Source organism: Psammomys obesus, unplaced genomic scaffold (assembly GCF_907164565.1).
Source record: "Psammomys obesus unplaced genomic scaffold, mPsaObe1.curated_primary_1811, whole genome shotgun sequence".
In the NCBI taxonomy this organism is placed as follows: Eukaryota; Metazoa; Chordata; class Mammalia; order Rodentia; family Muridae; genus Psammomys; species Psammomys obesus.
The window spans coordinates 10506871-10534499 of record NW_026596069.1 but is presented as its reverse complement, the minus strand read 5'-3'; the positions used below and the strand labels follow the sequence as shown (position 1 = coordinate 10534499).

The 27629-nt window shown below is 40.9% G+C and overlaps 1 long non-coding RNA gene across 1 annotated transcript in view; it reads left to right on the top strand.

Annotated features, from left to right (window-relative positions):
* LOC129689945 (uncharacterized) overlaps positions 1–27629 on the top strand; it is a 37469-nt gene that overhangs the window by 1083 nt on the left and 8757 nt on the right. The window lies entirely within an intron of this gene.

Genomic DNA, 27629 nt, shown 5'->3' with positions numbered 1-27629 from the left:
CTGTCAGTCCATACCACTATTGTTGTTAGTGCTTCTTCAGGCGTTAGTGGTTGGGGTGGGCATCCTACCTTTCTTAATCCCTTGTGGGCCCAGACTGTGTGGCCACTTGCATTTTTCCCAGCACATGTCTTCCTGTCAGTCCTGACCACCTTACCAGCTGGTAGCTGATACAAGTACCTACATTTACATTTGAGACAAATTCATTAGCGTTCTCCTATAAAGACCTGGAAGACAACCCAAGACCTATCCTTTGCCCTCAGGGAATCCCTTTGGGGGAGGGGCAGTAGAGTGTCCTAATGGGAGAGCCAAGACAGTGAGGCAATGATTGGTATTTAAGAGCCCAGGCCAGGTGTGTGCTTATTGGGAGCAACAGCTCTGCCAGGGTAGTAGAGTGGTGGGAATGGATTTCGGGACTCTCCCTGGGCAGCTCCCTGACAGCTTGCCTATCATCCTTAGCCAAGGGAAGGAGATGTGGTTTAGAGGTGACACCTTGAATGGATGGAATCAGAAAGTCACTGACATTGAACATCTCTTTTCAAAGCCAAGCAAAACAAACAAACAAACAAACAAACAAACAAAGAAACAAGCAAGCAAATGAAATATTGAACACAAGTGTCTGAGTGTGTGAATGGTGTGGTGTCACAGCACAGGCACGTATCCCCACTGAAGAGGAAGCTGGAAGTGTTGGGGACACATCAGTCAGGAGATTTGCTGCTCCAGTGCATGTCACTGTAAAAATCAGTCATAAATAAGGCAGAACTTATAACTTATCCTGAGGGATTTAGAAGTTTAAACCAGGACAAAGTTTAATTTGAAAAGTTGCTGTGTTCTTAAATACTTTACTGTGTTCCAACAAAAAGTACCCGTAGGCCTTAGAGCCTAGCAGTGGAAGGGTCAGGCAGGGACCCTGCTCAGGAAACCACTTTCAGAATCAAGTTCCCCTGGTGTCAGATCAAACATGTAATGAAGATGGAAGTTGATTCTCACTTCCGTTATTTTTTTTTATTTAATTTAATTTTTTTCTTATCAGTTACATTTTATTAACTCTGTATCCCAGCTGTGTCCTGCTCCCTCATTCCCTCCCAATCCCACCCTCCCTCCCTCATCTCCACCGTGCCCCTTTCCAAGTTCACTAATGGGGGGGACCTCCTCCCCATTCATCCAATCCTGCTTTATCAGGTATCTTCAGGACTGGCTGCAAAGCCCTCCTCTGTGGCCTAGCAGGACTGCTCCTTCCTTGGGGGGTGGGGAGGTCAAAGACCAGTCATTGAGTTCCTGTTAGAAATAGTCCTTGTTCCCCTCACTATGGGAAACCAATTGGTTACTGAGCTACCACAGACTACATCTGAGCAGAGATTCTAGGTTACATTCATACATGGTCCTTGGTTGAATGACAGTCTCTGAGAAGACCCTGTGCCTAGATATGTTTGGTCCTTGTGGAGCTCCTATTCTTTCCACACCATACTAACTCCCCTTCTTTCATATGATTCCCTGTACTCTGCCAAAGGTTTGGTCATGAGTCTTTGTATCTGCTTTGAAAACACTGCTAGTTAGAGTCTTTCAGATGCACTCAATAGACTCCTGTCATACGTTCAATGCACATCCCATCTGTCTTTCTAAACGAGGATTGATAATCTTACCCCATATCCACTCTCTTGATAATCTTTTTTAGGTGTATAGATTTCATTATGTTTGTCATATCTTATAGGTCCATATAAATGAGTATATACTGTGTTTGTCTTTCTCCTTCTGGGATATTTCACTCAGAATGATCTTTTCTAGATCCCACCATTTGCCTGCAAATTTCATGATTTCCTCCTTTTTGATTGCTGAGTAGTATTCCATTGTGTAAACATACCACAATTTCTGTACCCATTCCTCCATTGATGGACATCTGGGTTATTTCCAGGTTCTGGCTATTACAAATAAAGCTGCTATAAACATGGTTGAGTAAGTATCCCTTTTATGTACTTGAGCAAAGTTTGGGTATATACCTAGCAGTGGTATAGCTGGGTCTTGAGGAAGCACTATTCCTAATTGTCTGAGAAAGCACCAGATAGATTTCCAGAGTGGTTATACCAGTTTACATTCCCACCAGCAGTGGAGGAGGGTTCCCCTTTCTCCACAACCTCTCCAGCATGTGTTGTCACTTGAGTTTTTCATCTTGGCCATTCTGATGGGTGTAAGGTGAAATCTCAGGGTCATTTTGATTTGCATTTCCCTGATGGCTAATGAGGTTGAGCATTTCTTTAAGTGTTTCTCTGCCATTCAATATTCCTTTGTCGAGAATTCTCTGTTTAGCTCTGTTCCCCATGTTTTAATTGGATTACTTGGTTTGCTGCTTTTCAGCTTCTTTAGTTCTTTGTATATACTGGATATTAGTCCTTTGTCAGATAAAGGGTTAGTGAAGATTCATTCCCAATCTGTAGGCAGTCGTTTTGTTTTGATGACAGTGTCCTTTGCTTTACAGAAGCTTTTCAATTTCATGAGGTCCCATTTATTGATTGTTGCTCTTAGAGCCTGTGCTGTTGGTGTTCTGTTCAGGAAGTTGTCTCCTGTGCCAATGAGTTCTAGACTGTTCCCCATTTTTTCTTCTAACAGATTTAGAGTATCTGGTTTTATGTTGAGGTCTTTGACCCACTTGGACTTTAGTTTTGTGCAGGGTGATAAATATGGATCTATTTTCATTTTTCTGCATGTAGACATCCAGTTGGACCAGCACCATTTGTTGAAGATGCTGTCTTTTTTCCATTGAATGGTTTTGGCTTCTTTGTCAAAAATTGAGTATTCATAGGTGTGTGGGTTTATTTCTGGGTCTTCTATGCGGTTCCATTGATCCTCCTTTCTGTTTTTATGCCGATACCATGCAGTTTTTTATTACTATTGCTCTGTAGTACAACTTGAGATCGGGGATGGAGATACCTCCAGATGATCTGTTGTTGTACAGGATTGTTTTGGAGATTCTGGGTTTTTTGTTTCTCCATATGAAGCTGAGAATCTTCTTCAAGGTCTGTAAAGAATTGAGTTGGTATTTTGATGGGGATTGCATTGAATCTATAGATTGCTTTTGGCAGGATGGCCATTTTCACAATGTTAATCCTACCAATCCATGAGCACGGGAGATCTTTCCATCTTCTGAGTTCTTCAATTTCTTTCTTCAGAGACTTGAAGTTTTTCTCAAACAGGTCTTTCACTTGCTTGGTTTCACTTCCGTTATTTCATGCACCGGATTCCATGTGCCTTTGAGTGTTTGTGTATTTGTGTGCATATGTGTGTGCACAAACTTGAGTGTGTTCCCATGTGCATTGGCATATGTGTGTACAAGAGTGCAGAAAACAGAGGTTGGTGTGGATATCTTCCTCAAGTGCTCTTCCCCTTTCCTTATCTACCAGGGCATTGTCTCTCACTTGAAACCAAAGCTTGCTGATTTGGCTGGTCTAAGGGGCTGGTCTCCACCCCCTGAAGCACTAGGATTACAGGGGCTACCATACCCACCTGGCATTTACATGGATGCTGGGGATTTGAATTCCTGCCCTGAAGCTTATACAGCAAGCACTTTTCCCATTGATCCATCTTCCCTGCCCTTAACTGGCATTCTTAAAATGAGAATGCATTCTTTGGAAACTTAACTGTGTTTTTCTGGTTAGATTTACTGATGAATCCTCTGGTCTGCAGATAGACTTAATTTTAATGAGCTGGAAAGAAGTAAGAAGCTAGCTACACTGGACTGTCTGGAAGTTTGGCCCAGGTGTCCTGGACTGAAACGAAGGCACTGCACAGTCTACATTTACCCCTAACTGCTTGCTTGAGCCATCTTGCACTTGAGTTTGCAGTCTTGAGCTGCTCCCCACGTCTCTGACAGCTCTTCCAATGATTGCTTAGTGGTGTGGTGTGCACCAGTCACAGCCAAGTTCTGAAAACCATAGTGGTTATGTCTAACCTGCTTTGAGCTTTCATAGTTTCCCACTGTATTTCCAAGTATGTCTGCAGTCCAGCAGCTAATGGACTTGGGCAGCAGATCAGGTGGGCTGTAGTTTTGGGTGGTATCAGGGAAGGGCTACATTTTAAACTAGGAAAACTGTCAACCTCAACAGGTGGCTTAGACAACGGTGCTAGAGTCCTGCAGATCTGTCTGGGAGGAGACTTTACAGGAAGATAGGGTAAGCTTTGAAGAACAGTCCTTATCTGAAATTCAGGTTGTCTTTTCAGTTATAAATTTCCTAGGAAATTTTTTCCTTATAGGAGGGAAAAAAGTTGTTTGTCTTATTCTTTCTTCAAAGCTACCAGGAACTCAGGAAAAATGGAAATACACATTATCTTACTTTTAGCATCTGCTTTTCAATAATGTTGTTACTTAAAACATTTATGAATGTAAATACTTATTAATTATAAATTGTTGATAATATATGCATAGAGATGTGTGAGCCTCTGTAGAAAGTGAAGAAGCTTCATTTTTAAAAAGCCCATGTTTTTTAGCATTTACAGCTATTTTTTGAATAGCTGAGGGAACTAGACCAGGAGACCTATGAAGGAACGTTATCTGAAGCTCCATAGAAATGCTTCTCCATGTTTCCTATCTAGTCAAATGGTTAAACAATTCTGTGCGCTCCAGCTCTTCATTGCTTATGCCATCTCTAGCTGTGCTCTAACTAACGCCGTACTAAGAATTGCATTTTTCTCTCTCCCGACTTAGATTTAAATCTTGCAATCACTGCTGGGAAGTGAGCTGTATCATCTTGAGAAATCAGACCACAGAGACCAGCCTGCAGCTGGCAGTCTGGGTCATCTCTAATCACTTAACCCTTTGTATCAAAGGATGGCTGAGAGCAGTGGATTCCCTCCCTAAAATATGCCACGGTGCATTTTATCAAGGAACTTTACAGAGTTAAAATGAAATAGAGTGTGCACAGCAAATCCTTGCCTCATAAGTGGACTTGGTGCCTATATACATGACTGATTCTATGTAAATCTCGATGTATTCCTTCTCCTGTGGCTTTCTGCTAACGTTTGAGTGCTTATGTGACTATGATATGTATGTGCATGTGTATTTTTAATTTTTATTTATTAATTCTTCTCTTAAACAATAAATTCCAGCTGTAACCTCCCCTCTCTCCCCTCCCCCCAGCTCCCTACCCCCTTCTTTCTCAGATCTACCACTTCTCTGTTTCTGAAAAGAGTGGAGCTATGCAGTGCTTCTTTCTGTGCATGTGGTGATATGAGTGTGTGGCTATTGCGTGCCTATAGGAAATTATCTCTGAGTCATAAAATGAAGGCTATTCAAAACTGGCACAGGAAATTGTTTGAAATAATGGCTGAAAAGATTTCCCCCCCCCATATTTATACCTGGGTTCCAGTACCACCCTAATCATATGCTTAGTTGGCCATGTACTTTTCTTTGATCAGTGATATATTACCAAATGGGACTCAGAGACCTTAATAGGAAATTGTACCTTGACGTTGTCTTCAGTTCTTTAAAAACATTTTATTTAAAAGATTATGTGTATAAACATGTCTGTATGTGGGTATGTGCACGTGTAGGTTCAGGTAGCAGCAGATTCCAGAGGAGGGCATCAGATCCCTTGTAGCTGGAGTTACAGCCAGTTGTGAGCTGTCTGACATGGGTGCTAGGAAGCAAACTTTGTTTCTCTGGAAGAGAAGCAAGTGGTTTTAACAGCTGAGCCATTTCCCCAGGCCCTATCCCGAAGACCACCAATGTCACTGTGCCTGAGCTAGGTGCAGCATGGACCAGCTCCTCTGTCACTGGAGGTAAAAGCCACCAACTTCCAGCTATGTGAACGAGGCTAGCTTAGACCTAAGCTTCCATCCCATATAAGAACGATGATGTGGCGTATATACGTGAGACTTGAAAGAGTCCAACAGAAGAATGTCCTTGCTGAGCCTTGCCCAGATTTCTGCCTGGTAGGTTTAGAGGTTTGTAAGAAGTGGCTGGTGTCTCAGATCACTCAATATTGGGGTGATAGTTGCCACACAGACAAATATAACTAACTGATAGTGTTGGTAATGAGAGGGAAGTCTCTCAGCGGGAGAAACGAGTGCTAGTGAGAATTCGTGGACATGCGCTATAGGAAGACATGTAATCTCATGTCTACTTATTTATAATCTTGGTTGTGCCTTATGAGTTAAAGGACAGAAAAACGTTCTAAGACATATATACGCTAGTCAGACGATTATTCACATAGGTTCGCAGTGCCGTGTATATCACACTACTTTAAGGAATTTTAAAAATCTACTTTCTGTTGCTGGTAACAACATTGGAGGCTGAGCTGCTTACAGTGAAAAGACGTTCACTTAGGTTCATGATGGTAGTCCAAGGGTAGATTCTTGGCTAAGTCTCAAGATGGCTCAGGGCGTCACATGGCATGAGACAGAAAGGTTGTGCGCGCACACACACACACACACACACACACACACACACACACACACACGAGACACACACCTACCTATGTTCACCTCTCACTCTCTCTTACTCCTGTGATGAATTTCTTTAATCTTAATCATTTCCTGAAGGCCTTACTTCTAAACAGGGTAGTTGGATTAAGTTTCTTTTAAAGGTGTTTTTTAATTTTCATGTGTTGTTTGTACATGTATGTGCTTATGTGTGAACGCTTGCGTGAGCAGGTGTGCGTATACACGTGTTTATGTGGAGGCCGGAAGTTGATGTCAGATGTCTTCCTCTCTCCATCTCTAGTTAGAAAGGGTCTGTTTCTGAACCTAGAGTTCAGCAATTTGATTTAGCAAGACCAACTGGGAAGCCAGCACGAGGTATCTTTCAGTCTTTGCCTATCACTGCGATGACAGGCACTTCTTCCAGTTTTATTTTGTACATTGGTGCTAGGGATCAAAAGTGAGATCCTCATCATAACCTAACAAGCACTTTATTGAATAGATCAAGTTTTTAACCCTCTTAATACCTCACTTGTACTTTCATACTACAGGAACTCATATGTCTCTCCGTGTTGCACAAATTGCAGAGGAAACCAACCCTAGCAAAAAGTAGAGAGAAGCAAATCCAGGGAGGAAATTACACACCCTGGTATGCTGTAGCAGTTCTGGCTTGGTTTCTGGAAATGATAGGATTTGTCTTATCTAACCCTCTCCCAGCTGGTCTCTATGGGTGGGCATCTGTTTGGCATTAGTTACCCTAGGGATTTCCCCAAGCATCCTGATTTATTGAAAATCAGTGCCTATAAAATGAAGCTCCATGAAGAATCATATGCTCTTTCTTACCCGAGGCCTGCCTTTCGGGAGCTGGCTACCTTTTTGGATAATTGGCTATAGGGATGATTGCTCTTCTCCAGGGAGACAGCCTGCACTTCCAGGGATAAGGCCTTGGCCATTCAGAACACAATATGTTATCAAGATACAACGACCAGCTTATTCTACATTGCTCTCTTTAGTATACAGAAGCAGAGGTTGGGTGAGGAGATTCTGACTGAGTATGTTTGTGGGTGGCTGTGATATTTTCTTTATCCATTCATCTCTGATAGTCCAAATCTTGCCTGTTGTAGCTAGCACTGTCATAAACACGGGGGTGGCAAGTATCTCTTAGATACATCAGTTTATGATTCTCCGGGTCTATATTAAAGTAAAGGGATCCTTGATCATATGGTATCTCAATTCTTAATTTTTTGATGAGTCACTGTTATATGTTGTGAAATGGTTTTACTAACGTGGATCTTGATTTTAAATTGCTTTCTTTGCAATTTCCAGGGCTACTCCAATCCAGGTTTCATAGATACCCCAGAGTTCATTTGTATAATGAGTGAGAACCATCTCTTTGTCTTCTCCAGTGGGTAATGCCATACCCTGCATACACTCAATAGCCCCATCTTCCTTCTACATCTGTGCCACACCGAATCTGTTTCTGTGAGCTCTGTGTCCTGCAGTGTTGTCATTGGACTAACACTACAGTTATACTATAGTATAAAATTTGATATAGACAGGGCAATTTCTTCATGCTACTTTTAGTTTCATCTTTAGATCTTTGAAAACTTTTTACTCTTTTTCATGGACTTTGGGGTCATCTTGTATAGCTTCATTGAAAAAAAAATGCCATCCAAAATTGAATTGTAATTGTACTGAATTTATATATTAATTTGCATTGAATTTATATATTATTTATATGGTCAAATATTTCCAACAATGATAACAGTGTATTTTTCTGTTTAGTTTATTTCATGATTTTCATTAACCCTTTGACAATTTTGTTCCTTTGTAAATTTAAAAGCTTTTATTCATTTAAAAATTTATTTTTTTAAATGTCTTGCCTAAATGTATGTTTGTGAGCCATGTGCCTGCCTAATTTTTGTAGGAACTAGAAGAGGTTATTAGATTTCCTATAACTGGAGTTACAGGTTTTTGTGAGCCACTATATAGTTGCTGGGAACTGAACCTGGGTCCTCTGTTAGAGAAACCAGTACTCTTAACCACTAAGCCATCCTTCTATACCAATAAGTTTTGTCCTTAAGAATTTTACACTTGTGTAAACAAATCTTTGATCCTAGCACTTGGGAGTCAGAGGCAGGCAAATTTCTGTGAGTTCGAGGCCAGCCTGGTTTACATAGTGAGTTCCAGGACTGCCAGAGATATGTAGAGAGACCAAGTCTCAAAACAAACAAAACAAATTTTATAGTTTAAGGTTTTATTATTATTATTATTATTTCCTCAAGTAGCTACAGAAGAATGACATTATTAACTTTTAAAAATTACTATTTGTGCAATTCAAGAAGTCTTTGGTGAGTCTGTCTCAGTGCTCCACCAGTCTTGTCTAGAGCCATGTGAAAAATTACTTCTAGAAAAACATACTCTACATATTCTCAACGGGTGTATGGAATCACATTATGGCAAAAGCACACCGCTCTTAAGACATATAAAGCAAAGCAACGAAAACCAGAGAAAACAAAAGCTGACTTCACTTTGTTCTGCATAGATATTTGTATCTTTCTAAGTATGTAAACGTAGACAAAAAAAGCAAAGATAGTTTGCATACTCCTTTTCAATTCTTGTATTCTTTTACTCATGATGTTATTACTTGCAAAGACTTGGGGTACCAAAGTTTTCTTTACTATTGAGAATGTCATGTGGTATTTCCTAGTTATCTTCGTATTAGCACATTCTTGGATTTTTTTTTTTTTTGACACATTTGGTCACTTTTACCAACCCCCTATCCAACCACCTGCTGGCTCAGGAAATAGGCATGAAGGATTATGCTTCAGGATCAAGCTATAGTGTACCCACTATTGTCACTGTCTCGTTGTCTTTTCTCTGGCTCATCATATGGCATGCAAAGTTAGACAAGCTGCCAGGTGGGTATTCCAACTCTAGCCTGCAATGTGCAGTAGAACCTTTTCTTATTAAGCGGCCGTCTCTGTTTTTGTTGCTGTTTCTCTCTCTCTCTCTCTCTCTTGTTGCTGTTTCTCTCTCTCTCTCTCTCTCTTTTTAAATAAATGTATAAATCACAAGTTTCATCAAAATGATGCCATATAAAAATAACTTCTAAAACTTATTTGCCTTATATAATTTTTAAACAGGCTGGCTTTGAACTCACTATGTAGCTGAAGATGTTCTTAAACTCATCCTTCAACCTTCACTCCTGAAGTGCTGTGGCAACAGGCATGTACCATCAATTCCAGTTTATGTTGTGTTGAGGATTGAACCGGGACTTCATGTACACTAAGAGAGCCCTCTACCGAATTCAGCTACATCCCCAGCCCATTACTTGTATTTTAGATAGGATTTTCACCTCTGTAATCATCAGAATGGTAATCACTTCATTACTTTTACTGTGCTTGCCATATTTTACAGTCAACAAGATGAGAAGAACAACATTTGTTCATTTATTCCTTTCTCTCAAATGTTTTGAATGAGACACAGATTACCGAGTCCTGGTAGAGTTGTTGAGTAATCTATCTTTAAATCTGGTCACAGCTGGCTTTGTGTTCTGGAAGAGAACATGTTGATAAGTGATCACACCTCTTCAACAGTTATGAGGTCAATCAGGCTTTCTATTTCTTCTGGAGTCAACTTTAGGGATTAATGTTTTTTTTTTTTTAACGAAGCTTCTCATTTTATAAGAACATTGGGGTTGTTTCAGTTAGACATGTTTGGGGCTCTTGCTCTCACTCACAGTTGCCCAACTGTGCTTTCTCAACCTCAGTTCTTAGGTACTAGTGTATATTTCCATTTCTCTCAGATTTCCTCCCACCTCTATTGCTCTGGACAGCAGGCTATTATTTTTCCATGGGCTCCTTTTGCTCTGATGGAACTCTGTCTGAGTCCTGATTTCACACCACGGTGGCTAATTTTCCATCCCACACAAGGCTCCTTGGTGCTTTGTTAATCAGCACAAGCTAGATTCCAGGACAATAGAACTTCCAATCTGGGAGTCTAGGGCCATACATTTACTTAACCTCTCGATTTTCTATTCTTTCTCTGATTTACATAAATTTGATATTGCAGTTGTAGGGGTCTACCAATCTCTGCCCCCAAGTGCCAGGACTATAACTATGTGCCAACATTCCTGTTTTTTTTTTTTTTTTAAATCTGGTCTCTGTGGTATTGAACTCAGATATTATTCTTGCAAGAGAAGCACTTTACTTACAGAGAGAAAGAGAGAGAGAGAGAGCAAGAGAGAGAACAAGAGAGAGCGCATCTACTTTGTTAAATATTTTAACCATTGGTAGCAAAGACGGTTATTCTTTTTTAAAATTTTAGTTTATTTACTTAAAACTCCAAGGGTTCCCCCTTCCCTCCTCTCCTCCCAGTGTTCCTTTCCCTCCTTCCCTTTTATTCTCTCCCTTTTTTCCTCAGAAAAGGGGAGTCCCCTTTCCCCAAATCAACCCTCCCCAGCATATCAAGTCACACCAGGATTGAGCATATCTTCATCGCCTGAGGCCAGGCAAGCCAACCCTGTCAGAAGGAAATGATCCACAAGCAGGCAATAGAGTCCATGTTGGAAACAACACCAGCTCCCATCCCATTTTCCATGTGACCCACATGTAGGCCAAGCTGCCCATTGGCCATATATGTGCAAGAGACCGAGGTCCAGACTATGCATGCTCCTTAGTTGATGTCTCAGTCTCTGTAAGCCCCCAGGTCTGGGTATCTGTTGGTCTTCCTGTGAGGTTCATGTGCCCTCCAGTTTCTTCCCTCTTTCTCCCAATACTTTCACAGGACCCTCAGAGCTCTGCCCTATGCTTGGCCGCTAGTCCCAGCATCAGTCTCAATGTGCAGCTTGCTGGAACCTCCCAGAAAACAGTCAAGTTAGGCTCCTGTTTGCAAACATAGCACAGCATTGTTAATAGAGTCAGGGGCTGACTTTCTACCATGGGGTGGGTGTCAGGTTGGGCCAATAATTAGTTTGAGGCTTGAGTGTCACTCAGAAGGGGAACTAGAATAGATAGCAGAAGTGGATGAAGAGAGGGAACTGGGCAGGAGATGGAATGGGGGAGGGAAACAAGGTGGGGCTCAGATGTGGGGAGAACAAAGGAAAGAGGTGAGAGGGCTGGGAACAAGAAGGAAAACTGAGAGGAGCATCTCTTTGTCAAGCTGGAGGCCCACTACAGGGTAGGCTCCTGGGAGGATATGGGTGTGACTCTAGCTGAGACTCCTAACAGGAATGGACATGAAGACTGAAGAGACCACCTCCTAGCCAGGACCAGTAAAAGCAGCGGAACAACAACCCACCGGCAAAACCTTTGATCCAAAAATTACTCTGCCTACAAGAAGTGCAGAGATAAAGAGGGAACAAAGATTGAGGGAATGCAAATACAGTTATTAAAGTGAGATTTCATAAAGCCATTTTAACTGGAAGTCTCCCATCATCCCTGTTTTTTTAAACTCCATCCTTTTAGTTGGGCATGCCTGTTAGCTACAGGTAATTAACCAGCTAAGAATTGGTGTCTTACTCAGCGTTCTGATCCTTGGATGTCACCAGTGAAGACCCTTTTTCTAAGACTACCCTTGTCATGCCTAGAATCTAAATAGGAGAAGAGTCAGTCTCTGAGAGTCTCAGCCCTTCCTTCTTCCTCCTCACAGTCTCTATTTTAGAGATGAGAAAAAGCAGGTTCATTGGGATACACTTGCTGATCTAAAGTTAGTCTAGCTTGTGGAAGACATGGGTTTAGGAATTTTGCTTTTAGATATGATTATTTACTCACGGGTCAGTTGTTCTCAGCTTAAGTAATACGTTAGTTACAGGTGAGGGATGTTTTGTGTTTGCCAGGTACATTGGAAACACAGGGGAATGAACACCATGCACACAATATTCTCTCTCTTGCTTAAGCCTCTGCTTTCACTTTACTGCTTTTCTTCCAAGGGAATTTTTTTTAAACCCTGCAAGTGATATCCATCAGCTAGTCCACATTGCTTTCATCTTTTCTTTTCTAGACTCCTGGGCCTGTACATATATACCAACACACACACACACACACACATCCACACACAGCTTGTGTGTGTAGTGGATATGTGTGGATATGTGCCTATATGTGGAGGTCAGAAGTCAATGTCTTACGTGTTTACTTTATTCATGGAGACTGAGTTTTGCACTGAGCCTTGGGGTCTCTTATTGGCTATGGTAGCAGGCTAGCAAGGCCTTGGGATCTTCCTGTCTCTGTCTTTCCAGGGTACGGATTACAGGCTCATACCTCTATGGCTGGCTTTTATGTGATCCTGGGGACCCACACACAGGTCCTTACGGTTGCATGGCAAGCACTTTCTCAACCTATCATCTCTCCAGCCCACTCAGTCTTTTCAATAATTATGATTTCTGGCACAGGGTGCCTTGAAATGTCTTGATCATCATTTTAATTACAATATGACTCTTCATTGTCCATCTGAGAGCAACTCACAGCACATTTCTTGTGTTTAGACGAAACTCCCCACTGCCATGCCAAAAGGGCATGAATGCTGTTACTTCACAGCAGTTTCCAGGTTTTCACTAGGGTTAAGCCTCCTTCCCTGCTATCTTCCCATCACAGTTGGTAGGTGGGCTCTGCTCTCTTCTGTATGGGTGTTTATGATGTCAGGAGCTGCAGGAGGCAGCTGGTAGCTTGCCTGCTCCTCTGTTTGCTGCCTCTGTGGCCCACTGTTTGCTTCCCCAATGAGAGCGAGTCAGATTTTCACCTCCTGTCCCAATCGTCAGCTTTAGAATGCAGCCTCACTATATACACACATTACCAACACTATATTGCGTATTTATTTATTTATTTATTTATTTATTTATTTATTTATTTATTTATTTATTTATTTATTTTTATTTTAGAAAAGAGAATCATGCAGCTCCTAATCTCAATCATATTGTATTGGCAAGAGTCAGCCACAGTGTTGTGTATAGCCGAGCTTCATTGGTTTTGAGTGTCTTGCAATACCTTACTGTGGAGCACACTAGAATTTACGTCCTCATTTGCAGTACTTTCAGGTTCTTATTTCTGAAAATGGTACTGCAAGCACTTTTGTGCTTCCATACTGTAATATACATTTGGAATTCTTTTCTTCAGCACACATCCATAAGTGGAATATGATGTTGTAGGATATACAACTATTTAACTTTGTACAATAATGTTAATATTTCCCCCAATCGATCTTAGCAGTTTCTTATTCACTGGGTGCCCCCGCGTCTCCGTGTGGTCCTTAACACTTCATGGTATTGCCTTTTTCATTCTGCCAGTCAAATGGCTACCAGAGGGAGCTCATTTTGAATTTCCTTGATATGCTCTCAAATGTTTACTGTTCATATGAGTCTCCTGCAAAATTATTAGCCATGCCTTTTCTCTCTATTATTTTTGTTTGCTCCTTTCTAATGGACTTATAGCAATTCTTTGCACACTTTTTACTTTATATCAGTCCTTTTCCATTTGGGCATATTGTAGAAAATGTGTGAGACTAGAAGAGATGGGGTTTGGGATTTTTTTTGGCATATTTGCATATACATATTGAGGTGTCTTAGGGGAGAATCCAAGTTTCAACAAAAGTTGTGTTTCATACACATCTTACGCGATAGTGTAAGAAATAGCACATTTTCAATTCTTTTCTAAATTTATTTTAAAAATTATATGTTTGGATGTCTTTCTGTGTGTGGGTACGTGCATGTGAGTTCAATTTCTCAGGGAGCTAGAGGAAGGGGTTGTATCTCCTGTAGTTGTAGGTGATTGTGAACCTCATGACAAGAGTGCTTGGAAGCTGATCTTGGGTCCTCTGCAAGAGCAGTGCATGCTTTTAGTGGTTGAGAAACTTCTCCATCATACACATACATATTCTTATGTATAAAGGAATTTTCGTGTATGAAGCAAAGATTCATGATGTAGAGATTCAACTTGGGGTATTACATCAGTGGCCAAAATGTTTCCGATTTGGGGGAATTTTAGAGTTTAGATTTCTGGGTGAAAGATGATTACCATCTATACAATACAAATACATGTTTCTGGTTTGCAATTCCTATTTTTTTAAGTTTGTATATGGTATCTTCTTAAGCCTTTCTTTTTTTGGGCATCTCTTTCCATTTAGTACCATTAGCTCTCTCAAAAGAAATAAAAATAGAAATAATAATAATAATAATAATAATAACAAAACCAAACCAAAAACTGACTCAACATAGTCTGCTGTCAATCCCTTAATGTATTTACCATGTAGTTTTTATGATCTCAAATAATTGTGTGTTTGACATATATTAGAGTGTTAATGGCAGATGAGGATCCCTAAGGTGTTTCCTTATATTTTAGTAGAAATTAAAAAGAATTGTGGCTTTTCAGTGGATGTACATTTCTGAGCAGAGGGACCACTGTCCCTGAACTCCCACATTCATACCTAATATTCTCTGTGCCATGGAGGTGTCCTCAGGACTCTGACATCTTATAGAGCTCACCTTAAATACAAGTCCCCAGAAAGCCATCACTTTTTCTCCAAGTAGTGAGACTCCTGCTTCCTCATAGTTGGATATAGGTTTGTTGTCACCGTGCTTTCTCTGTGTGCTGATTTGCAACCAGAGTTTCAGCACTTCATGGATCCATCACGGAGCTGCACATTATAGCGAGCGCCAATCCGTTGCCTCTATTATTGTCATAATCAAAAGGCGGGGCTACAGTGAAATATTTGCTCCGTGCCTGCATATCTGTTATCCGAAGGGCCCTTTAACCTAAATGGTGTGCTTTCTGTAATGCCTTTGGTTAATGAATGGGTCTGTGAGGGCCTCAGAGCGGTGCAATGTGGGAAGAATGCTATAATTTCTTTTTAGCATGCAGGAATTCTGAATACGAGAAAATGCATGCCAAATTTTATTGCTTCTAAATCTGAATAATTGTATTTCTGGGCTGTGCATCTGGGTAGATAATAAAGCCACAAAACAATTTAATGAAACATATAAAAAATAAAATGACATTACTAAATATTATAATATGAAGAAACTATTTTTTGCATATTGTCACCTAATCTTTCAACCATATAGCAACAAATAATGCAGCCATAATTGAAAGTTTTATGATCCATCCGAGTAAATTGAGCTCAAATTTACCTTGTTCTCGTTAGTTGGTGGGCAAGCCTATTGGGGTTACTGACAGAATTTCATTTTCATAGTGGATTATTTTTCTCCTTTTTTATGAAATCTAAAATGGTCAATAAATAGCCCTGCTGCTTAATCGATTCTGAACTTAGTTCTTCAGAAAGCACTCTTCAGCAGTCCTGTGACCCATGCTGGCAGGAAGCCCTTGTTTTAGAATCTAACTGTGCAGATTACAGTGCCTTCTGGTCCTAAAATCCCACAGACACATGAAGGAGTCTAGCAACTTTACTCTCTTGCTTGACGTATTTCCTGATTCTTTTCCTGGCTCCAGAAGGGATGCTATGCTCATTATAAGGTGAATTTGATTGCAATTCTAGAAATTAGTTGAATAATACTGGCCTTTTGAAAAGATCTGCCTTTCCTAAAAGGCCCCCAAACGGTCTTCATGGCCTGGCGTGAGGTGGAGGCTGCAATATAAGAGGAAACGCACCTGTGTTGATCTTCAAAGCTGTACGGTAAGTACCCACTGCTAAACCAGGAACCCTTGTGTTCTTAGACTGTAGCATCTGGGTGATGCCACTACCTAGAAGAAGGCAGCATGTTTCTCTGTAGCATCTGGACAGTTGTGAGAAAAATCTCTACTGTTCTCAATTAGCAGTGTTAAATTATATTCATTGTAAAGTGCTCATCCTTTTTCCAGAGCCCTGGCTAGGGGAATCAGTCTACCTTGCTATTTCCCAGCTTTCGTGTGCACATGGTGGACTCTTGAGACTGTTTAGCTGTGGGAAACTGTTTCACTTCTGTATAAGTGAAGATGCCTCTTCTCTAGACACACTTAGCCCACAGCAGCAGTGATGATTAGTTTTTGCCAACCTGACAGAAGCTTGAGTGGATAGTGGGATCCTCAACTTAAACATTTCCCAGATCACATTGGGCTTGTGGTCATGTTTGTGAGGCATTTTACAAATTGCTAGTTGATGTGGGAGGACTCATCTTACTGTAGGCAGTACCATCCCTAGGCTGGTGCTCCTGGGCTGTAGAAGAAAGATATCTGAACAAGCCAGGAAAAGCAAGTCGATATTCAACTTTCCTCCATGGTCTGTACTTCAGTTTCTGCCTCCACAATCCTGCCAGAGTGCCTTCCTTGGCTTTCTTCAATGACATACTAGCCATGGGCTGGAAGATGAAATAAATTAAGTTGCTATTTGGTCTCTGTATTTATCACAACAGTAGAAGACAAATAAATATAGCAAAGAAGGCCAGGATAGGTCCATCGTAAATTCTCACTACTAAGAGTTATTCCTTTCTTGGTGACCAGGTACCACGTGTTAGTAGGGAAACTCTAAACTGGACAAGATGCCCGTCTGACAACGAGTTCTAAAATAGAGTTGAAACTGTCTCCTGAGAGTCCCAGTCATTTCAGGGACCTTGATGTGGTTTTGCCACCTAGTCTCAATGAGGTATATTCTAGCCCAAAAGGTGTATTCTCATACTTAGAGAAAGGCCTGGGAATTCCTTCCATGTACTTATCCACATGCACCCAATCCCTCACTCTCAGTTTCTATATACAAAAGATGACCAAGCAAAGGAGACTCAGTTCCCTGCTGCTGCTGATCCCTGGTCGACCTGTGTTCTCTACACATTTCCTGTCTTTTCCCAGATCCAACTTCCCATTGCTGATTCTGTCAGGGTTTGTCCAGCTTTCAACCTCAGCAGTAGCCAAGTCTGTTGTAAACAGATGTTCTTTTAGGGTCAAGAAAACCTCATCCAAACCAAACCCCAATGCCTGTCAACAGCAAGCTGCTGATGAGACTTAGGAGGAGTTTTCTTAAGAGATGTCTTACTAAGACATCTTAGTAAGAGATGTCTTAGTATACATAGGGTCTTCTGGGTCTTTATTGTATCTGCAGAGGGAAACAAGGGTGGTGCAGGGCAGTGAAGTAGAAGCATACACATGCTTTATTCCAGAATATTGGTCCAGATGAATCCACTTACCTTCTTGCTCCCATGGGAAATAAATGCTACTCATTAGACAGGTCAATGGATGTCTATTTTTCGGCCTTCTCCTTGGTTCAAAGATGGAGACGAGGCCCTGGGAGGGGGTTATACTGGTGGAAGATGCTGAGCTCAGGGCCTCGCTCTTCCTTTGGTTAAAGGTTTGCAGAATCTCAACTCCCATCTCATTTTTATCATGATGTGCAGAGCAAGGGCATCTGTGGAGACTCAACTTTAAGGATTTCATTAGTAACTTATGTGGCAAAATATCTGAGAAAAGGTATCTTAAAGGAGGAAGGGATTGTTTTGGCTTATAGTTTAAAGAGAGGCACAGCCAGTCATGGCCAGGAAAGCATGGCTGCAGAAGCATTTCTGGTCACTATGCTTCTGTAGTTAGCAAGAGGAAGTTGGGCTGAACCTATAGTCTCCCTTACCTCCAGTAACCCACTTTCTCCAGGAGGCTCTACTTCTCTTAAAGTTTCCACAATCTTCCCAAACAATACTATCATCTGTGGACTAAGAAAGCATTATATAAGCCTTTGAGACACATTTCACATTTAAACCCTGGGAGGAGTGGAGGACTGGCTGGCTTAGTTGTTTTCAAGACTGAAGCCATCATGTATGATTGGCTCTGAGATGTGGTGAAGATCTTATGTTCTCCTTTTATTGGACAGCCATGTCCCTCCCTCTGTGTACTCTGAGGAGGGTATTAGCAGTATGCCTAACATTATAAAAGAGAAGAAAATGACCCAGCATTGAGAATCTGGAAGCAAAATTGAGCACCAGCAACATTCTTTCAGAAATAAAATTTCCCTCAAAGGCATTACAGTTTTTAAAAATTGTGGTAAAATACACACAACATGAAATTTACCCTCTTAATCATGTTTAAGTGCACAGTTGGCCAGTGCTAAGCACATTCACATTACTTCGCAGCCAATCTCCAGAACTCTTCATCTTGGAAACTGAAACTATGCCCATTAAGCAACAGCTCCCCTTCATGCCAGTGCCTAGCAACCATTCTACTTTCCGTTTCTGTATATTTAGTGCACCGTGGATGTGGAACCAGGCAGTGTTTATCTTTGTGAATGTCCTATTTCACCTAGCAGAATGTGCTCAGGATGTGTTAGCATTTCTGTCATTTTAAATACTCAAGAGTTCCCTCGTTTATTTATTTACTTATCTGCCAGTAGATAGCTGACTTGTTTCCACCTTTTGGTTATCGTGAACCCTGAGACTCTGAACATGACCATGAAGGTGTTTTCTGTGACCTTGCATCTAATTCTGTTGGGGGTTGTGGTTTGAATGGAATATGTCCCCTGAAGGCCCAGGTGTTCGTCAATTACTGCTTTCAATAAAATGCTTAGACCATCTTGTTGTAAGTGGTTACATCATGAAGGCTCTGTCCTAATCAGCGGGGTAGCCGTTGATAGAGTCATGATTTGGTAATGTTGATTTTAGGTGGTGGAAACTTGGAGGTGGGTTTAGTGGGAAGAGAAGCCACTGGGTTCTGGAAGGATTCTTGCCCTTGGCACCTTCTCTTCTTCTGCCTGCTTCCTGGATGTCTGCAGGTGAGCCGGTTTTCTCTATCACACCCTCTTGACTATCATGTGAGGCCTCACCTCAGGTCCATGGGACCACACAACCAGGGAGTGGAAACTGAAAATGTGAGGCAAGAATAAAACTTTGTTCAGCTTTGTGTCACAACAGAAGAGCACTGGGTAGCACTCGGCTGCATGTTGGTGTCTCTCAAAGCCCATGTGAAACTGTTGAATCATAGAATGAGCCTGTTTCTGAGGATAGCCTGACTGTCTTCCCCAGCTACCATGTACTATCAGCTGCTCCCACCAACACAGAAACATGGAAAAATTCCGATTTCCCCATTTTGTTACAAGGCTTTGTTTCTTTCTGTGGTGACTGAACCCAGGCCCCACACGTTAGACACACTCATTCTACCCGCCGTCTTTGTTTTGAGACAAGGTCTCATTGAGTTGGCAAGGCTGGCCTTGAACTCACTTTGTAGTTCGGGATATGAGGATGTATCACTATGGTTTTGATTTACATTTTTCTAACTATTAGAGATAGGAATATTTTTTCATGTGCTTCTTGTGTGTAGACCTTTTTTTTTGAGAAATATTTTCATCCTTTGTGTACTATTCAGTCAATTATATTTTGAAAGGTAGAGATGCTTTTTGTATTGTAGATTAACCCCTTATCAAAATTGTTCTTTACAAATATATTTCATCACATTGTAAAAACTGTCAGCGTGCTTTATTGATTGTGTTCTTGATGTTATGAAAAGACTAGTGTTTCTGTTTTCACCTTCATCACTTTTGCTATGGGTACCACTTCCAAGAAAACACCGATAGATCTAATGTTATAAAGATAATTCTTTGTTGTCGTTTAATCTAATAAAATAGTTCTAGATTGTATAATTTGGGGTAAATATATACAAATATATGTATATAAATATATATACAGATATACATACATACACACACATATGTATAAAAGTAAAGGCCTAACTTCATTTCCTCTCCATGGATATATCTCCAGCACTATTATATTTCTTATTATTTTTTTGAAAAATGTATACAATACATGTTGATCATATTCAGCCACTATTCCATCCCCTTCCAGATACACACTCTACCTTCATCTCGCTATCCATCCAAGTTCTAGTTTTTATCTTCTTTGTTTTGTTTTTTCAAACCAGTTTGTGTTGCCTAACTACTTTAGGGAGTGAGGCCTTCTTAAGAGAGTGACCAACCTACCTGGGATCACATACTTAAAGAACCCTCCTCTGCTTCCTCAGAACCTATCAGTTAGCAGCTTCTGAGTTAGGGGTGGGGTTTTGTATATACCTCCTCTCCATGCTGGGCTTTTTCTTTTCTTGTTTGAGATTTTGCATGTCTTGTGAGTGTCTTTGCATGTCTTGTGCACGTTTACCGTCAGTTTATGTGTGTGAGTGCCTCACTGTGTCTGGAAAACATTGTTTACTTGAGCCACTTGTGGCTTTTGTAATACTTCTGCCCCTTCTTCCGAGAAGATTCCCAAGCCTTGGGCAGAGGGCATGATATGCATGCCCCATTTAGGGATCAACACTCCACAGCGTCTTATTCAAAGGACTATATTTTGAAAATTCTTCTATATGGCTGTTGAACGGTGTTGGCATCCTGGTCCTAAAATTATTTAACCACTCAAGTGTGGGTTTATGAGCTCACTATGAACACTCTGGTGTACACAGTGTCTTTGCTGTCACCTTCCTGCCAGTCCCACACCATTTGGTTCCTGTAGCTTTGTGGTGAGTTTTGAGCAGGAAGTGTAAGGCTTTCATTTTTTTCAAAATTGTTTTGGTTGTTTGGATTTCCTTCTGATTGTATAAAATGAAAACTTCTGTTTCTGTACAACATCCCATTGAGATTTTGATATTGATAATGACCACATTAAATCTGTAGGCACTGTGGGTGATATTTTACATGTTAGTAACCATTGGCTTACTCTATGATCATGTCATACATTTCCTTTCACCAGTCTTCTTTAGTTTCTTTCTGGGAAGTTTTAAAAAATTTTGGTTTTTAGCATGACAAGTCTTTTGTGTCTCCTTGCTTAAGCTTATTTTTAATTTTCCTTTTCTTTTGTACTACAATTAACAGCTTTAGTATTTGCTTTTCCCGTTGTTCATTGTTAGTGTATAGAAATGTAACCCATTACTTTTTTCAGTGTATAGATATGTTGATTTTGTATCTAAGTTGCTGAGTTTATTGGTACTAACAGCTATTTTTGTGGACATCTCTGGTAGTTTCTACATACACAATTATTTTTAGAAACATTTTAACAGTATTCCATAAACAAATCCTCTCTTGTTTGTTCACGGGTCTTCTTATCCTTCACCCCTTTCTCAGTTCTCCTGGGCTTCCTTCCAGCACTCACTTCTGAGCTCATTGGCACTTTCTGTGTGGCTGCTCATGCCATTCTCTCATTTCAGTGGCTCTGATATTTTCTCATAACCTCAGGGCAATGTCCTCACTCTTTAGTGGAGCTTAGAAAGTTCTTCAAGATCTGACCCAGTTCTAGAAACTCTGAACTTCTGTAGCTTTCGGGCATTATTTGCTCATCTCAGGATCTTGGGACTGCTCCCCTGCCTGGTATGTTCTGTCTCCCCACTTCTATCATTGTCTTTCAATGCCAGGAAGCCTTGGCATAGCTAGTTTAGAAGACCACAGTATTATGGCCCTTGGAGACCCTGTATTCATCCAGTGCCATTTCTACATATTTTTTTTCTGTCTTATATATCTCCCTAAATAGACAGTTTTCTTGCATGAAGAGGAATGTGGGCTGCCCATTAATGTATTCTTAATTTTTAATTTAATTATGGGCACCCAAAAGTTACTGAGGTAGTGTACATGACAGGAAGATTTAGAGAAGTGCTGCATTTTTGTAGGGAAAAGAGCAAAAACAAGGTAGAAATCAAGGAAGCTGGGAAAGAACAGATCTGCTTTTATCACCTGTTAAAACAAAGACAATTATAACAGCTTGATATATTCCACTCAACTAAACCCTATTACTTGAGAATGATGTTTACTGAAAATTGACTGTGTCCCTCTTTCTCTTGGCACCTGTGATGGAGCTGAAATAAGGTAAGTAGCATTATTTGCCTGCACATTGGTTAAGATAAGACTGCATGGGGAAGAACAAAGGACTGAAAGGATGCGAGCACATGGGACTGAGAGGGTACAGCAACAGGCAAGAGGCAGTGAGGGGAAAAACAAAATGAAAGTGATTTGTCAGTGTCGGTGGTGAAGGCTGTCACGTGTTTGGGACTGGTTCACCAACCATAGAAGACAAGACCCTCTCTTCTGTGCTCCAATAACGTCTTAAGGAAAGAAGCTTCTAGGGAGGTTAGACACCCCTCTCACAGAGACATAGTGGGGACCAGAGCTTCAGTGTGGGAATGCCCGATGCACCTTGGTACAGGGGACTGCTTCTGCTGGCTGGGCACAGTGCTGGCACTTTGAATGACAGTCTCATGGCTTCCACCAGGGATGCTGGAAGATGCCAGCACATGAAACAGCGAAGAGCAGAAGGGTTAGAGTCTGTAGAGCTTTCACAGAGGTGTGCCACCTCTGGAATGAGTTGTGTCAGTTGCACGCGGCACAGGATGCGGACTTGGTAACTAGCTAGAAGCTGAAGGCAACTGTCTTTAAAATCCATTTATTTTGCTTTTACTTATGTGTAAGCGTGTATGTATGTGCATGCAAGTGACAGTGTCTGCAGAGGCCAGAGGACTTCGATCTCATGGCGTGGGGGTTGCAAGTGGTTGTGAAAAACCGATGTGGATTCTTGGAATTAGGACTCTGCTCATCTTCAAGAGCAGTGTTTGCTATTAACCACGGAGTCATCTCTTTAGCGCCACTAAGGTAACTTTCAAAAAATGCTTTTTGAGAACTAAAAAAGAGTTAAAATTATTTTAAACTATTGTATCTGCCCCCCCCCCCCGCCAACTTTTAAAGACTGGACCTCATGTAGCCCAGGCTATCTTTGAATTTACTATGTAGCTAATGGCTTTGAATGGCCTTGAATTTATGATCCTCCTGTCTTTGCCTCACAAGCGCTGGGACTGTAAGGGATGCTCCACTACGTAATTTATGCAGTGATGAGGGTGGAACTCAAGGCCTTCTGCATGCAAGGAAAGCAGTCTACCAGTGGAGCTGTATCAAGCCCTTATCATTCATACATCATATCAAAATCAGCTAGCAAGTATCTTCTCCTTCCCCGCTTTGTACACCAGACTGTGTTCAGAGCTTTGAGAGGACGAATACATGAGTCATGCCATGGCTGAGTTTTATAAACTGCTGGTGGACATATTTCTCCACAAGGATTTTGGCTCTGAGATTGCTGGAACATTTGTTTGTGACTATATTCTTAGGACCAAAAGGGATGTCTTCTATATAATAGAACCCTGAGCTGGTTAATGTGCTTGTCAATCTGACAAGGCCTGGATGATGCACTAGGAGACAACTTCTGAGTATGTTTCTGAGAGATTATCTAGATTAAGTTATTTGCTATGGGTAGACCTTAACCTTTGTTGACACCATCCCATGGGACGGGGTCTGTACTGAATAAAAAATAACAAAGTGAGCTGAACACCGTTATTTACTCCTCTTCGCTGTCTCGCTATGGCTGCAAAATGACCAGCTGCCTCACGTTCCTGCTTTACTCTCATCCGCTTGTACTGGAAGCTGAAACAAGCTCTCCTTCCTTATGCTACTTCTTGTCAGGCCTTTTTGTCACAGCAATGAGAAAAGTAATAAAGGACTCAAGGAAGATTTATTGGATGAAACCAACAATAATTTGTTTATTCAAAAGATACAGTGAAATACTGTGCATAATGAACATAACTTAGCTCCAGAATGTGTTGCCTGGAACTTAAGGTCCAAGAAGATAAAAGAGAGAGAATAAATGGACAGCTAAGTGTGGGTGCTAATTTGGAAACATAGGCAGAAGGATTACAATGTTGGGGACATCCAGAGCTGCATAGTGAATGCAGGTCACCCATAGCTAGACAGTGCTATTGTGTGAATTGACTTCAAAACAAAAGCAGAAATACCCCTATGCATTCCTCAAACCCCAAAGAACATGATGGATACCAGCTATCATCAGCGAAGAATCTAGAGGGCTATCAAAGCCTTTTGGTAAGGTCTGAGGGTTCATATTGTTCCAAAATTCACATTAGAAGCCCTAAGCTCCACATGATAGTACTAGGAGGCAGGGCCTTTGGGCAGGTGATTAGTACCCTTGTAAAATAAGCCCAAGGGAAGGTGGTCAACATGATTGCTGCTAAGTCTGACAACCAAAGCTGATTCCTGTGCCCCACCCACATGGTGGAAGGTGAGAACTAATCCAGCAACTTGTCCTTTACCAGTATTGTGACACATATGTTCATATGTACATATATACATATGTGTATACACACACACATGCACATACACATGCACACACACAGACTCAAGAAGCTGGGGAGGTTATTCAGTATGTGAGGACACAATGAGAAGGCATCATTTGCACATTAGAATGGGAACTTTCACAAGCACAGAGTCTAAAAGCACCTTGATTTTAGACTTTCCATCACCAGAACTACAGAGCTGCTTATTACTCAGGTAATCTACGATATTTGTGCTATCAGATTTAACTAGCAAAAATATTCTCTTCTGGAGATGGACCTAGAGGCAGTCAAGGATGGACAAGTGGCTTGGAGTAGAAAGGAGGACTAGAGGTGTGAGTAGAACTTGAGAAAACTATGGTGATATGAAACAAAAAATGGTGAGTAGGTAGTCCAAAAAAGTTTCTAGTGGGGAAGAAGCTGGCCTTGAGTGTGGCGCTTGGGGTTAGAAGGTTTTCAAGAAGAAGCTCAGCTCTAGAACCCCATCAATGTCCACTTGAGGCACTCTGGTATTTGGAGAAGCAGGCTGTGTGAAGCTGTTTGGTGGCAGGGAAGAACCAGATGGAACAGTGGACATGCTCCTGTCCTGGGCCTTCCGATTTCCACACATTTCCTGTCTATGAGAGCCTTCCACCACTGAGGAAGTGGCCATATCCACTCTGCCATGTCTGAATAGGTAAGCATCAGTGAGGGAACTGCTTTGGATTTCCTACATGGAGAAAGACAGAACATTGTGCACAAAGACAGATTTTTTTTTTTTTTTTTTTTTTTTTTTTTTTTTTTTAGTAGCAAGTGGTGAGAAATAAGGAGCATCTCAAAGAATATTAGCATACAACTTGATTTTTGCATAGAGAATTCAGACAAACTGCTTCTACAGACTTAAATAATCCCAGGATGAAAGGTACTGTATAAATGCAAAGTGTTATTATTATTACCCGGTGGCAAAGAAGGGCATTTCAAAGAGTGTTTCAGTACAATACAATTTTATTTTGCACAGAGAGTTCAAGGGAGAAAGCTTTATTTTATAGACTTAAATAATATCGTTATGGAGCTACAGTAAAATAAATAATACAGATATGGTGTTAAAATAAATAATACAGTTAGGAGGCTTAAATAAATAATGGTGGAGAGAGAAGAGAAATTAAGAGTCCTAGGAGAAGGCAGGGGGAGATGCAATTTTGAATTATAAGTGGTAGAGAATTGAGGTCTACAGGGTCCTAAAATATTCACGATGTGTCTACATTGACCAAAAAAAAAAAAAAAAAAAAAAAAAACAAAAAAACACACACACACAGAAGAGGACAGTTCACAATGAGGGGGTTTATAAGAGCATTTAAATTTTTTTTTATAGTTATATGGTTTACCCCACTGTTCTAAACAGTCTAAGGCTGTATCAAAACATTCCTTGGAGGGCTTGACAATGGCTCACTTACCTTGTGCAATGTTCTAGTTTTGATTTCCAGTACCATAAGATAGCAAGCTAAAAACTTTAGCTTAAAAGTTAAAAAATGGGGAACAGTGCTAAACAGAGAATTCTCGATAGAGGAATATTGAATGGCAGAGAAACACTTAAAGAAATGCTCAACCGCATTAGCCATTAGGGAAATGCAAATCAAAACGACCCTAAGATTTCACCTTAAACCCATCAGAATGGCCAAGATGAAAAACTCAAGGGACAACACATGCTAGAGAGGTTGTGGAGAAAGGGGAACCCTCCTCCATTGCTGGTGGGAATGTAAACTGGTACAACCACTTTGGAAGTCAATCTGGCACTTTCTCAGACAATTAGGAATAGTGCTACCTCAAGACCCAGCTATACCACTGTTAGGTATGTACCCAAAATTTGCTCAAGTACACAACAAGGACATTTGCTCAACCATGTTTGTAGCAGCTTTATTTGTAATAGCTAGAACCTGGAAACAACCCAGATGTCCATCAATGGAGGAATGGTTACAGAAATTGTGGTATTTTTACACAATGGAATACTACTATACTACTCAGCAATCAAAAAAGAGGAAATCATGAAATTTGCAGGCAAATGGTGGGATCTAGAAAAGATCATTCTGAGTGAAGTATCCCAGAAAGAAAAAGACAAACATGAAATATACTCGCTTATATAGATCTACAAGATATGATAAACATAATGAAATCTATACACCTAAAGAAGATAATCAAGAAAGCAGACATGGGTATGATGATCAATCCTCATTTAGAAAGACAAATGGGATGTGCATTGAACGTATGACAGGAGTTTACCGCAGAAGGCATCTGAAAGACTCTACCTAGCAGTGTTTCAAAGTAGATACTAAGACTCATAACCAAACCTTCGGCAGAGTACAGGAATCATATGAAAGAGGGGGAGTTTGATGTGAAAAGGATAGGAGCTCCACAAGGACCAAACATATCTGGGCACAGGGTCTTTTCTGAGATGGACACTCAACCAAAGAACATGAGTGGATATAACCTAGAACCTCTGCTCGGATGTGACCCATGATAGCTCAGTAACCAATTGGTTTCCTATAGTAAGAGGAACAAGGACTATTTCTAACAGGAACTCAATGGCAGGCTCTTTGACCTCCCCACCTCCCAAGGGAGGAGCAGTACTGTTAGGCCACAGAGGAGGACTTTGCAGCCAGTCCTGAAGATACCTGACAAAACAGAGTCATATGAAAGGGGAGGAGGCCCTCCCCTATCAGTGGACTTGGAAAGGGGCAGGGAGGAGATGAGGGAGGGAGGGTGGGATTGGGGAGGGAATGAGGGAGTGGGATACAGCCGGGATACAGAGTTAACAAAATGTGACTAATAAGAAAAAAAAAAGTTAAAAAGCTAAAAAGCAACGACAGCCACCATGGTTGAGCCTTTACAGAAAACAATGCTTTTTGTCTCCTTTTTTATCCTTTATCCCATAATCTGGCCCTTTTTATTTGCCCACTTATGTAAAATACAACCTCGTTTTTCTATAAACCCCAAACTTCTGTTTCAAAAGCTATCCTGTTTTCACTTTGTTTCCACACCAGTGACTACGCGCTGTCTGAATCATGGTTCTGATGCTTAATTAACCAACTAAAAGGGTACAAGTGTGCATTTGTGCATGAAAGCCACAGGTCAGCTTTGAATGTTCCTCCAGACACCATCCTTCCTTCCTTCCTTCCTTCCTTCCTTCCTTCCTTCCTTCCTTCC